Source organism: Kryptolebias marmoratus, linkage group LG19, assembly GCF_001649575.2.
Source record: "Kryptolebias marmoratus isolate JLee-2015 linkage group LG19, ASM164957v2, whole genome shotgun sequence".
Taxonomy (NCBI): domain Eukaryota; kingdom Metazoa; phylum Chordata; class Actinopteri; order Cyprinodontiformes; family Rivulidae; genus Kryptolebias; species Kryptolebias marmoratus.
In genome coordinates, this window is record NC_051448.1 from 21,560,431 (window position 1) to 21,574,723 (window position 14,293).

General features: G+C 37.8%; 1 protein-coding gene and 1 long non-coding RNA gene across 2 annotated transcripts in view; both read right to left on the reverse strand.

The window, feature by feature from the left end:
- The window catches only part of ptchd4 (patched domain containing 4), a 67,259-nt gene that overhangs the window by 23,324 nt on the left and 29,642 nt on the right, over window positions 1-14,293 (reverse strand). The gene's annotated exons all lie outside the window — the stretch shown is intronic.
- On the reverse strand, window positions 12,632-13,839 carry LOC119618027. Its single transcript, XR_005234546.1, has 2 exons — window positions 13,284-13,839; window positions 12,632-13,175 (listed from the first exon to the last, which is right to left on the reverse strand). It is a non-coding gene; the product is annotated as an uncharacterized LOC119618027 (long non-coding RNA).

Here is a 14,293-nt window from a genome sequence, read left to right on the forward strand (position 1 = left end):
ACTCTCTATTTCTGAATTGAGAAAGCTCCTCGGATGAGAAGCGAAACGTCTTCAGCTACAGAATAGAAGTCCAGTTGTTTTTGTTTTTTAACTTTTTTTGAATTTACCATGGCCTGGATGACTGAGAATCTACACCAGCACGTTGTGCAACAAAATATTAAGTTAAGGGTGCCATTCTTTCTATCAAGGCCAGTTTTATTAGTTACATTTATAAAATAGTTTAGTTGAACCAAAATTCAATAGCAACGACTGATTTTCATTAGTTGATTTTTTTCTTCTTCATAATTCTTTTCTTTTTATTACTTTTTGTCAGTTTTAACTTATTTCAGTGACCTTCGTGGGGTTTTCTCTTTATAATGAAAGGGTACAAACAAATTTGTCAGTGTGTGTACATCTTTCATAACTATATTTCCTGTAGTGTTGTTTTGCTGTTGTTACAATCTCATAAAGTTGTTTCACTGCCAGCCACACAGGACCACTGTTGAAACGATAATATTTTTAGGTGAGTGAAGACTGTGGTTTTTGCTGTGGTTGGTGGGAAAATACATGCTGTGAACTGACAAAATATCAAAACAAGTTAATATCTGATCTTGTTAGTGTCTTTGAGTAGGGATGAGATACAAATTATACGCATTTTGCCTTTGCCATATTTAGAGAAAATGTTCTAGATGAATTTAAAATAAATTGAACAACAGATTACATGTGCCTACAAAAACACACTAAGATCTTAATTTTAAAAGGTGTATTTGATTTTAAGCAACTTTAAAAAAAAAAAAAAAAGAGTGTGCCATACATTGATTATTGTTCCATCCATCCATTTTCTTTACCCGCTAATCCTTTCAGGGTCATGGGGAGCTCCTGCCTGTCTCCAGAAGTTACTGCGTGAGAGGCAGAGGACACCCCGGACAGGTCGCAAGTCCATTCACACTCTCATTCACACCAACAGACAATTTAAGAGTTACCAATTAACCTAACATGCATGTTTTTGGTCTGTGGGAGGAAACCACATTCTCCACGTGTGCACAGGGAGAACATGCAAACTCCACCCAGAAAGGCCAGGAAGCGATCCTGCAATCTTTTTGCTGGGAGGTGACAGCGCTATACACTGCACTGCTTAATTATTGTTGCATCAGACAATTTATTGACGAGGCAAAATTTAAAAATAAATAAATAAATAAAAAAGTTAAATTGTGATAGAAAAACTAATTAGAAATTAGACAAATACAAAACAGGCTATAACTCAGTCAGTTTTACAGTTATTGAGCTAAAAATTGGTGTGGTGAAAGTTGAGAGTCATTCTCAACACATAATCAAAGAGCTACACATTGTGCAACATCTTTGCCTAAAACTTTGTCTTTATCTAGTACATCTCATGTGGTTGGATGACAGAAATTAACATAATGAACAGGGTTAGATCAAAACAGCTGCAATTCATTACCGTTTGTACCACTAGTTTGAAACTCTGGCATGAAAGGCAGCAGGCAAAATGCATTCCTTCAAGGAATGCTACGCCTTTAAATGAACTATGAATTTTCTTTTATTTCAGTTAATGCTACAGATTAGATTGAACATGATTAGACTTGAATATGCACAACACTGGTTATGTCACAATGCACACTGGTTCAACTCTTGAGTTTAGGAGCCTTTATATGCCTGAATGACTCACAGGTCAGTATTAAGTTGCTTAACATCCAAAAAAGGTACAGTATCTCTTAAAAAATACTTCCTTACTGGAAAGATAAGCCCCTTTAAGCTGCTTTTGGCAAGTCATACATCAGCAATCAAGCCAGCAACATCCCATGACCATGAGCTCATGATAAATGAAGCATGCATTGTAGAACCAAAGGAGGTGTGGAGAGGAACTCTGCAAAGTTACTGTGGAGTGCTATGCGTGAAATGTTGGCATCTCCAAATTTAAATACTGCAACCAGCTGGTCCCACAGAACACCTGTCACCACTACATTACCATTTCATGTTTTGACCATTATGGTGATGTTACTACCTTCTTTGGCAGCTCACAGGCTAGGGCTGCAACAAATGGTTATGATCATCAATTATTCCATTTCATTTCTGCTTCCTATGGGTGAACCTCCTGCTCTGGGCTCTAGTGCAGGTTTTACCTCTCCTGCTCTGGTCTGTTCACCTGTGAATCTGATGTCTATGCATTATTATAATCCACAGCAAGTAAAAGTAAGGATCTGTGGAACATATTTTAAAACTAATTACACATATTTATCATTTTACTTAATGTGACTATCACAAAATGTGAAATACATGGAACAATACTTAGCTAAAGTGCAATTAGTCCTGGTAATTTTAAACAATAAAAAAGGTAAAAATAAGAAACCAAAAAGGGCCAATAACATTGACATCAAAAATCTGAATCAACATTTTTTTGTAGTTGCTGTTCATGATTAATAATTGCAGCCCTATCAGAGGCATAACAGTGGTGGGTTGACTTCAACACCCCCATACTTATTTTCCCCTATCATAAACCTCACTGTGACAGGAAGGTGTCTCAAGCCCAACTTGATGTGTTTTGTGACACTTGGGTAACATGACCTTCTGAGGACAAGGGTGTGCAAATTTAATGTACAAATCATTACAAAATAGATATTTCTTTGTTGTAAATTTGTCATGCTTGTTTGAATTTAAACACAAAAGACAAGACTTTGTTTCATCAGAAGGTTAATATTGTGTAATTTTGAAAAAGTTGTTGGGTACTGTGAAGTTATATAAAATGTTATATAAAAGTAATATAAAATGTAAGACCATGAAGTTTCTTTTTACCAGAGTTCAGAGCCCAGAAACAATGTAAAGGATAATAGCAGATCATAGAGAACACACGATGAGATGATGTCATGAAATCCAGGAAGCGGCTCTCCACGAGGAGAATGGAAAAACACTGACATGGAAAAGTACCAGATGGGACTGATGTTTTGCTTATCGAGTAACAAAAGTACATCGAACAGGAAGTTAGATTGAGACGTAGGCTGAGTGCTCTGAACTTCGGTAAGGGTCTTTTTCTCACGTCTCCCTTTCAGCGCTGAAAGTTAATAAATGTGTTTTTGATTTTAAGAGGAACTCTTGGCTGTTTTTTGACTCTCTTCCTCCGTGCATCTTCCTGATCCCGTGTGAGGACGGAGAGCAGGTGTTTCAGTATTCTGGGAATTTTTATCTGTCCTTAACAATGCCAACAACACATGTCTAAAGACTTGGAGTAGGGCCATGTTTCCACTGTGAAGCATCCCCTCTTCTTTTAACAAGTCTGTAAATGTATTCTTGTCTGATGGAGGATTCTAGCTGTTCAACAGTCTTGGGTCTTCTTTGCTGGCTTTTCTGTTTCAGGATGCATCAAGTGTTTTAATTTGATGAGAGGTCTGGACTGCAGGCAGGTCAGTTCATCACCTGGACTCTTCTAATATGAACCCTTGCTGCTGGAATGATGCAGTCTGAGNGGTTCATTGTTTTTCCTTTGTTGATAGTAGCTGTCTCCGTGCCTTAGTTCCCTGATGTTCTGTTCCACTGTGCTTATTGGTTTTTGTTCTGTTTGTGTTTGCTGCCCCGTCAGCTTTTGTTTTGTTATTTTTCTTTAGTTAATAAATTAGTTTATTTTTATCATGAGTCTGCGTTCTGGGTTCGCCATCGTCTCCACGGGTCCTGACAGAATGCCTTTTCATTTATCATTTTCTGTCACTCAAGATATTAAACCAGTAAATTTAGTTTGGGACCTGTCCAGGGTGTATTAACTGGCTGAAGGGATAACCACCATCTCCAACTGCAACAACCCTACAAAGAATATTTATGAGTGTGTCTTGACTCTCGGAAGCAAGTCAACAATCAGACTACATGAAGTGCAGGGTTGTTGGCCTAATCAATAAACTAGTCAAATATCTTTTAAAAGTTTCTAAAAAATTTTCCATTAATTAATCCTTGACATTCATGACAGAGAAAGGCAACAACTGCCGATGTGTTTTGAATTAGCAATTTAAAAAAGCATTACCCTCATTCCTTATTTTAATGTTGAACAGCTTTAAAATTCTTGACATAAAAAACACAAAGCTACAAAAAAGTCAACTCATAGAGTCAGAGTAAGAGCGATGCACTGTGAAGAAAGTTTTTTTAATGCATTAAAAATGCAGAACCTTAGACCTTTTTGATGCTATATTTAAAGCTGTTAAGAGGGGTCCTTTTGAGACCCCGTTTCCTGCTGGATGTCCCATTAAAAATAAATTACTTTTACACCCCACATACCCCACCACATCTGCTCATTGACTCATCAGTAGAAGTGGCTCTCATCTAAGTCAGCATTCACACAAATAACACTTCACTTCCAACAGGATGATAAAATGCAAAGTCTAAGGTGATGGTAACCTTTTCTAAATTATTACTGTGTTGTTTTTTTCATTATTTTTACAAACAAAATTCTGCTTAATATAACTTAAGAAAGATTCAGCAGGGCTGGTTATGAGAAATAGTACTTTGAAAAACCTCTAAACCACCCTTAATTTTTTTTATTTTTAAATTTTATTTTATTTTTAAGCAGTTAAATTGTTTCATAATCTTTTAAAGTGGTCTTGATCAAAAGTTCTTTGGAATTTCTGAAGGTCTTTCACAGTTTTCTTCAGACACTGGCTGCTTTTTCACTCATTTTTTGACCACTTCTTGTCTGTAAATATACTTAACAAAAGTATTGAGCAAATAAAGACAAACATGGACAAGTGGAGGACAAAAGAAAAAGTGTAAGGCTTAAAAACAAATTACAGCAGTTCTATCTAATAGTTTTTAAGAAATATGAAGATATCCAACAGTGCTGACAGGACCTGAGAGATGTAACATCCTTTAATTGAACTACACCAGTGGTTCTCAAACATTTCATAACAACTACCAACTCAGAAAATACTAAGTTCCACCATTATGACAGATTTAAAAACAATAGTACAAGCTTACAAGCTTGGACTACTGTTTGCCTATGGCTAGCCAATGAAGAGCCTGTTTATCTTTTTGTTTGTTTGTCTTTTTATTTTTTCAGGCTATACAACCACCTTAAAGATTAAATACAAGTATGAAACAATGGAGCGTTAGCTAATATTAAACCTCATTACCTTTGCATGACATAGTTTGTTTACTTTGTTGTTGTTTTTTTAGCCAAACAATCTTCATGTTACTACACACGTATGTCTGCAGAGCATAGAAAGACCATGTTTCTTACCAATGGTGCTAAATGTATCAGTCCACTGGATCAGCATTTCTAATCAGTCCAAATGTTTGTTCAACTCTTGGCGGACTGATACATCCAGCATCCTTATTACCAACAACATATACACAGTCAGTGTTCAGCCGACACAAATTTGTTCAGTTAAGAAAACATAAACAGTATCACAGCAAAGTGTTGAGGTTCACACATGTATATTGTATGTTGTTTTTGAGGAGTTGTTTTAAAAGCCAGAAAAATTATATTTAAAAAAAATAGCCCTCGTCCTTTTCTCTGTGCTCTATGACTGATGTCACCACACATTAGGTAATAACTATTGATAACTATTTGACAAAACATTACTTCAAAATTCCTTTAAGACAAATTCAATCTTCAAAATTTATTTTACTATTTATAGACCTTTTCACCATTGTAGATTTCTCAAAACAAATTTATTTACTCACAATTTTGTAGTTAATTGCCAAAACAAACAGCTGTAGTAATTCGAGAAGGAATATCGTAGTATGTCTGCCAAAACAATAGTGTGTAAGTAAATGTTACTGAAACTTTACACTACAATAAATTTAGAATTACATGATTATTTATTATTCAGTTCCTTATGGCTGACATATCCTACTAAAATGTATCCTGTATTTAGGAACCAGTTTGGTGAATTTTATTGTAATACCAATTTAAACTTTACAACATCACGCTGTCATCAAACGTTGAGAGGGGTTTTCTAATCTGTATCTATTATTACATGAACTTGAACTAAAACAACCAGCTTCATCATGAGGCAGACGTGAATCCTTCAGCTGTGGTTTCCGATCCTTCTATAAATAAAGACACAATTCAGATAAAGCTATATATATTGCTACTCAGAAAGGCATCTAACTCAAGGCACCACTTTTATTAGGTTTCAGTCATATTTACTGCATGCAGGTAAATTTATAAATTTGCTAAATCATGATTAAAGTTATGCTCTAAATTCAAATATGTTAGCATTAGCAGCATTAGCCTGAAGATGCACTGATCTGTTTGAGCAGGATGGGCTTCATCCAGCCAAGCCATTTGCTTGCTTATTTTTCTGCTACATGTGACATTTTTATGTGTATGTTTAGGTAAATCTATCAACCACCATCTTGTTTTGTCATGAGCGGACAGATTCACTGAGATCCAAATGCTGATTGCATTTACGTGAGTGCATGTAGGTCAGCTATCTCCTAAACCACAGAGCCCCTGACAGTAATGTGAACATCAATACTTTTTACCTAATGAGGAGGAGCTGCAGCAGCATTGAAGATTGTCTCTTCATGTGTATGACGCTGCAAACACACACACACAAATGTTCAATGCAGTTTATTTGTTCTGAACTTTTCCAGAATACGTAAAATATTTTTAGTCCTAGTTTTACTAGAGTGTCATCACATACAGTATTTCCTGCAAAAGACTTCCAACTACTTCTCATAGATATTGTTGCCTGTGAGGATGGGAGTCTTAAAAACAATTTCATGCAATGTAAAATAGCTGATAATTTAGACTGTTAGGCATATTTATTCATGTGTATACTTATTTAAAAAGCTGCAGCTGGAATTATTCTTTCTACAGCAGAAAAAAGCTGTGTCTGATTTCTGTCTGACACTCCAATAAAACAAACATCATTGATGCATAGTGGATGCTAGGGCTGAAAGAGTTTACGAAATCCACAGTTCAGTTTTGGTTCAGGTTTAGTGATAAAAACGTTGTCTTAACCGGACATTTTCCCACACAATTTTAGACTTAATTTGCCTTGCTGACAATACGAACCAAAATTCATGTGATCGCAGAGAACAGGAGAGAAACAGAAGGACTTAAATAAGCTTACAGAGATCATTTAAGGTAGTATCTCAATGAGCTGCGACTGACTAGGTGGTGAAAATATGTTCTGTTTCAGTATCACTGAATTTTAGGAGTTTGCAACCAGCGAGCTGTGTGGTCGCATTTTGCAGTTTTTGAAAATCACAACCTTACGTTTGTGTGACCAGCTTGCAAAACAGTAGTGTAGGCTGTGCACAATATTTTGTTGCCCACCTCCACCCACATTGTGCTTACCTCAGCTCGCTTTGTACCCACCTTGGCAGCCCCACCCATGTTTATGGTTTAATCTACTGGAGTCCACTTTAGAAATGTAAATAGGCATATATTGATCACTCTGGAGACTCCTTTAGCCAAAATAAAAAATACACTTTACATCTTTTTTTCCTGATTGTGAATTTTGTTGATTTACATAGTTCATACCTTGCTGCTGTATGCTCAAACAAGCATTTTTTTCCATATGTTTAGTTTTGCTTAGTTCTTGGAGGCTTAAAGAAAACTGTCATGTTACACTCTGATTGATAAAGTGACAGGTTGACAGTGAGTTTGGAGGATGTATAGGTGGGAGATTGGTATTGGTGGTACAACATTCTGAATGTGCAGACTCTGGTGTCAAAAATACAACATGGCAACACTCAATAAAAAACAAATAAACAACAAACAAACAAACAAACAAAAAAAAAAATTAAGCTTAAACTTTGGACCATGAAAGTTAACACTGTCTCTTGAACCATTTATATTCATGTCAATGCTCCCACACTCCAAAACAAACATGTTAGAATAATTTGTGACTCTAAATTGTCCCTAGGTGTGAATGTGAATGGTTGGTTCTGACGTACCCTAACTTCCGACTATTGACTGCTGCAGATAGGTACCAACATTCTGCTGAGACCCTGAAGTTGGATCGAGGAGGTAAAGATAATGGATGGATTTAACTGTAGCTTCTGTTGTTGTTACTGTAATGTTTTCTTTTTTTTTTCTACAAAGAACATGAAAACTTCTTGTACTCTAAATTTTACAGTCTCCAATTAGAGACTGAGAGACCTGAGTACTTAATACAGATTTTATGAGACATTTAGGAACAAGCAGAATAGCTGAATAAATTTTTACAAGAACATATTACAAGAACTTCTAGCAAGAGTAAAAACTAGCTCCTAAAATGAAATATGCCTCTTTGTTGCCCACGGCAACGTATAATGAAAGACCATATTGTATAGGCTTCAAATGACTTGCTCTTTAAGAAATAGTGCATTTGCCCTTTTAGGGCCACATGATCAAAGTGCACTATTCATAGCTGTAAAGACTGGATTTATGATTCCTCTGCACAAGCCTCAATAATGACCCAGGAGGTGTCATACAGCCATCATCCTGCAGCCACTAATGGCCACAACATCCACAGATCGATCATCAGTCATCCAAAACAACTTCTAGAAATGGGCAGGAATTCCCAGAAGGCTTTTCACCATCAGCAGAGACGGCTGTGGTGCATGACTGCCTGCGAATGTTGACTGTCACTATTTATCTTGCTCTCACAGAATAAGGAAATATCAGCCTGTTAAAACATCACAGTTGAAAAAGGGAAAACAGCTTGTAAATCATGCAGCAGCGCGGACAGCAACATCACAGACTCAGACTGGTGCTACAGTGAACAGAATGAGAGAACTTTTCCTAAAAAACACTTTGTATTGGACAAAACAGCAGCTTTGTGCACTGGTGGAACAATGTCATGCCTCTATGTTGTGTATTTTAGTGATCATATACAACCAAGTTAAAAACATGATCTCTATTTCAGTGCTAAGTCTCTACAGATCAGAACATAGTAACAAAAATAGTTACCAATTCACAAATTTATGTAAATATAACATACTCATACTGCTTCAACAAGAACTGGAAGACTTAGTAGCAGTTAACTTTAGTTTCAGCATCATATGTTCAGTATATTGCAGTATATATTTAACAAACAATCTCCTCTAAGCACTTCATTTTCCTCCTCATGGCTCTTGGACAGAAGGCTGAGGATGACCAATGCACATAAACTTATCTGCATGTTCCTTTGTTCATAGCTGTTTCTATGACTACAATTCTTAGCAAAATGAGAGTCACAAATTTTCTTAGAAGTGAGAGTATAAGATAAAAAGAGAATTAATGGAGTTTTTTTAACAGAATTATCTGCTAATATCTGCCCAGATTAATGAATCAGCTAATCTTTTACCACCCAATATTAGCAAAAACTGCAACTTTAATTTCCAGGCCTGCAAAAGAAATAATTCTTGCTGTCTGTAAATCTAGGAAGAGTCAAAAGTCATTTTCAGGCAATAAAGTCTTTCATTCTACAAGAGGTTTTTTGTCATAAGTGAAAAACACATAAGACAGCTGCCAGTCTTCCCAGAAATGGACATCTGAGTAAATTTACCCCTAGGTCAAACTATGCAATGCAAAAAAATGCAAAAACTATAAAAAAAAGCTTTATTTTTGATTCTACAGGGCTCAGTCAGTGGGTTAAAGTTCATGTCAGTATTGTCATGATGCAGGCAGGCTGAAGGCAGCTATAGGAACAATACTGACGTTTATTAACACAATGCAACTAACAGAAACCAATCAAAGCCACACGGAGACTATTTAATAACATATGGAGAAAAACCAGGGGAACATATGATTACTGAATACAAACAGGTGAGCTAATTACAGATGTTGGACAGGTGGGAGTGGATTTGGAATCAAAAAAATTGAGGAGAACAGAGGCTGAAATACAAAAACATAACCAACATATTTCTGATGATCCAAGAATACAGGACAGAAATGAATGCAAAATAAATAATATAATTTGTAACATCAGAAGTACAGTTACAGAACGTCTCAACATGTATGACTTGATCATTTTCAACTAGCAGGAGAAAGCCTTTTTTTGGAAGAAACATGGCAATAAAGAACTTTGCTGTCACTGAGTTGACCATAAACTCTTTTCTGTAGACCAAAGGATTCTAGAGGCAAATGTTAAATTAAATTCTTAGAAACTTCAATGAACCAAAGCAGCATTGTAACAAAGAGTGGACCCAAAGATCTTCCACAATAATAGTTTGTTTTGAACCAAACAGTTCTAAAGACTTTCTGTTATAAGCACTAAGTCCCAATAACGCTCATTTTTAAAAAGAAGATTGAGTGTGATCTTGGTCTAGAATGTTAAAAAAGTGGTAGAAAGTTGTTTTTTACTCATGTAAGTCCTGCTCTACTTTCTTCCCCATCCTCTCCTCCCTGACTGTTTTTACACTGTTACCAGCCATCACATATCCATAGAGAGAGGAAGTGACAAGCTCAGCTCAGCAGTAATTGTCTGACTCACTGGTAGCAGATAGGCATGAGGGACGCGAGAAAGAGAGGCTGCTTCATATTAAACACGGGTCCAAAGACACCAGGCGGTACCTGCTCCGGCACAGAGCTGCTCAGCTTCTTCTACATGATTCAAAGGCCAGACAAGCCATTAGTTCAACTGTTGAGAGGGAATAATGGATTAGTTTTACTCTGATGTAAGTCGGCTTTGATGAAACAGATGAAGGGAAACTATGACACAGCTGTAGTCCTAATGAGCCGAATCGCTTCAGAGGGAGAAACTTCTTTCTCTCTGCTTGGGGTTTGTGGTCAGTCTTTGTCAGAGTTTCAAAGAAGTGATTTTGTTTGTTTTTTGAGACTTACAGTTCATTTATGTAAAGTTCAGCTCTTTTGTGTTGACTAGGAAAACCTCCATTTGATCCCTCTGGTAGGAAGTTAGAAAGGCAGATCAATGTTCAACTTTTGAACAGTAAAAAGAACCCCCCCTCCTAAATCAGAGCTTTTAACCCTGATACAAAAGATGAACCTGTGTGTTTCATAGCTGTGGTCACCATACAAAGCTTGCGGCTTCAGATGATGGGAGGAATGTAAATTGGTTGGTAAATCAAATGCTTTCTCATTTGGCCCAGGTCCCTCTGGTACAACGCCCACATCACTGCTGATGCTGCACTTGTCCTCTTTTCAATCGCTTGCCTTTCAAGCCTGTTTGATGCTATTTAATCTTAGCTGAATAGATTATGAAAAGTGAAAGCCAAGCTGAAATAAAGTATCAGCGTGAGGAATGCCCAGTGATCAAACCACAGCAACTTCCTAAACCACGAAGTCAACATCATCAATGAAAGTAGCATTCCCTGAAGAAATGCATATCACCCACTTGCTTTCACATTAAAGCTTAAAACAAAGATATCATGTGATTAGTTTGTGCACAGACTGTTGGGGGTGACTCTCAGCTACTACCAACCAAACCTTACCTCAATGTGTGTAAAACTGAAAGAGTTACAGTTTTGTTTTTAATTAGTTGTGGAGTCCGTCTTGAATCAGGTTGATTCCAAACGTTAATCAACTGTAGATGTGCATCCAAACATTACTTTTTGAGAGTTTCATTAAAATTTGCGAACTGGTTCACAAGATATTTTTCTAATTAGACAAACAAACAAACACACACACACACAGTCACAGGCAATTACATTATTGCCTGCCATCAATAAAGAAAGACAATAATGATAACAATGAGTTTAAAGCTTAAAAACCAAGACAGTACTGTAACCAAACACAATCTACTCCCACAAATAAGTAATCACTTCCACAAGGATCATTTCTATGGTAAGACTGACAATACTGATAAAAATAAACCTTTGATAATATTAATTCTTAAAGTTAGAAGCTTTTAACAGGATACTCATGATCCCAAAAAAAACTCTGAACAGAGAAGATGAAGGCAACCAGAAGAGACCACAAGACTACATTAGGATAATGTAATTAGGTCTATAGTGAGTGTCAGCAACACAAATGAATCCTGGGACTTTGCACACTGAGGCTCAGATGTGAGCTTTAGCAACACACGTGTTAGCCTGTGGTCACCAGATACCTGCAGCTACAGGCTGAGTAACTGCAGCCACAAAATTCAAAATTTCACTTGAAGTCCCAATTAAATCCTCTCCCTGGGCTGCCACCTTATCGTGGTGGAGGGGTTTGAGTGTCCCAATGATCCTAGGAGCTATGCTGTCAGGGGCTTCATGCCCCTAGTAGGGTCACCCAAGGCAGACAGACGCTCGCCAACGTGCCCCACCTCCAGGCCTGGCTCCAGAGTGGGGCCCCGGTGACCCGCGTCCGGGCGAGGGAACACTGTGTCCAATATTTATGTTCATCATAAGGGGTCTTTGGGCTGCACTCTGCCAATTAAATGACAATGCAGAAAGCATTTGATGGAAAAAGAACAGGAAACAGAAATGTGCACAGCAAAGACAAAAGTACAGAGAAAAAAACAGATGAGGGCTTTCCTGCTGGCTACCAAATGTCTTCAGAGACTTTTTAGCCGCCACAATTTTTCCATTAGTTCCTTTTACTAATAAAGGAAATATCTAATCTTATTTCAGTAATCACTGTGGTAATTATTATTCTTAGTGTACAGTCCTTTGTAACTTTAATTTGAAGTAAGTATATTTTAGATAACACAGCAACATGTGAATGTCATGGTTTCAAAAAATTTGCAAGTAATCATCCATATAACTAAGTGTAAGTTTGTGACGGTTTGGCTTTTTTTTTTTGTAATTAGCTTGTTGATTTTTGGGGTTCTTTTAAATGGGTGCCAGCCAGGTCTCCCTCCTGGCATATAGGATTCGTGTAGTTGTGGTTTTTCTTTGTTTTGTTGTTTTGTTTTAAAAACCCGTCACACAAGGACGTGCACTACAAGGTGCAAACCCTTTTCTTTTAAAATCCCGGTGAATGTAATATGCATAACCCCAAACAAAAATAAACAGGCAGAAAAAACGACTTGCAGTTTTGGCGGATGTGTATTATACAATTTTAAAGTGCCAAGTCCAGAGAAGAAAAAAAAACAACTTCAAATTCCTCCCCCCCAAGTGTCCATAAACAGAAAAAAGTCCTTTTTGTGGAGTTCACACCCCCAATGAAATTGCTCCACAGCAACAACTGTGACAACACACACAAAACACAAAATATAAGGCACTCATTACACATTACACAAAACAAAACCCCACAAATAATAATACAAAAAAGTAACTCACAGTCAGGTGGAGCTCTGATGTCACACAATGACCAACGGCATACAGCAGGCCCACTAAACAAAGATATACATTTTTTTTTTTTACTTTATTTTCTTTAAGGGGAAACTTAGTGACCCGTATGCAAATAAAGTTTGTTTAGTTTAATTTAATTTTTTACTCACAATCGGTGAGTTTAGAGAGACGCGATGATGTCACCGCCGGCACCCGCACTTCCGCGTTTGGAGCAGCACTCGTATGGTCGAGGAGCGGCTTGGATACTCGTAGTTTGTCCTTTTTTTGGCGAACGAGAGTTTTTTCCGTCTCCAGCGTTAAAACGGTGTACAAATTCGATGGGTGAGGGATTAACTGCCTTGTTAACAACGTGTTTGTGCTGAGTTGGAATCGTGGCGGCGGCTGCTGCTTCTCCCACACTGGTCCTCGAGGGAGTGACATTTTTGGAGACACGGAAGGGGAGAGCTTGAGTGGTGGCGCGAACGGCCAGCGAATGCGGTGAGTGTACGGAGGGACGGGGGCGTGCATGTTAGATGAGTTGTGAGGATGGTGTGGGCAGAGCAGGGTGAGAACTGTGCTTTTATTTTTGAAAGCTTCAGGTTGCCACAAGTTGACCTTTAAAAAGTAAAGCCAACACTGAAGAAAGTGAAGCCCAGAGTTCAAAGAGCCTAAATGTGTCATTGACCCAGCTACGACATCAGCCAGAACATAGATGTTCTTGGCATTGTCTTCATACAGGTATTAAGAATACAGCGAGCTCTCCTTGACATGTAATGTCCATGATGAGCAGTCTCCATAGCAAGGTCATGGTGGTCTATTATCATAATGGAAGCATATTGGGTTTTTGTAAGAGTTTCATGACAACAGTGGCAGTCTGTCCATGATGTAGGGTGCTGTGTGACTTGGTCATCGAGAATTTCAGAAGTAGCTACACTGGCTTCATGCCTAGGCTATGACCATGATCAGAACAAGGTCGTGGAAATTCATGAAAACAACAGCATAGACAGGATACCTTTAGCTGCATCTTGATCGAGAGTCAAGACAAGGTGGGCATATAACACTTGGCGAGGGCCATCCATCCATCCATCCATCCATCCATCCTCTTCCGCTTATCCGGGATCGGGTCGCGGGGGCAGCAGCCTAAGCAGGGAGACCCAGACTTCCCTCTCCCCAGCCACTT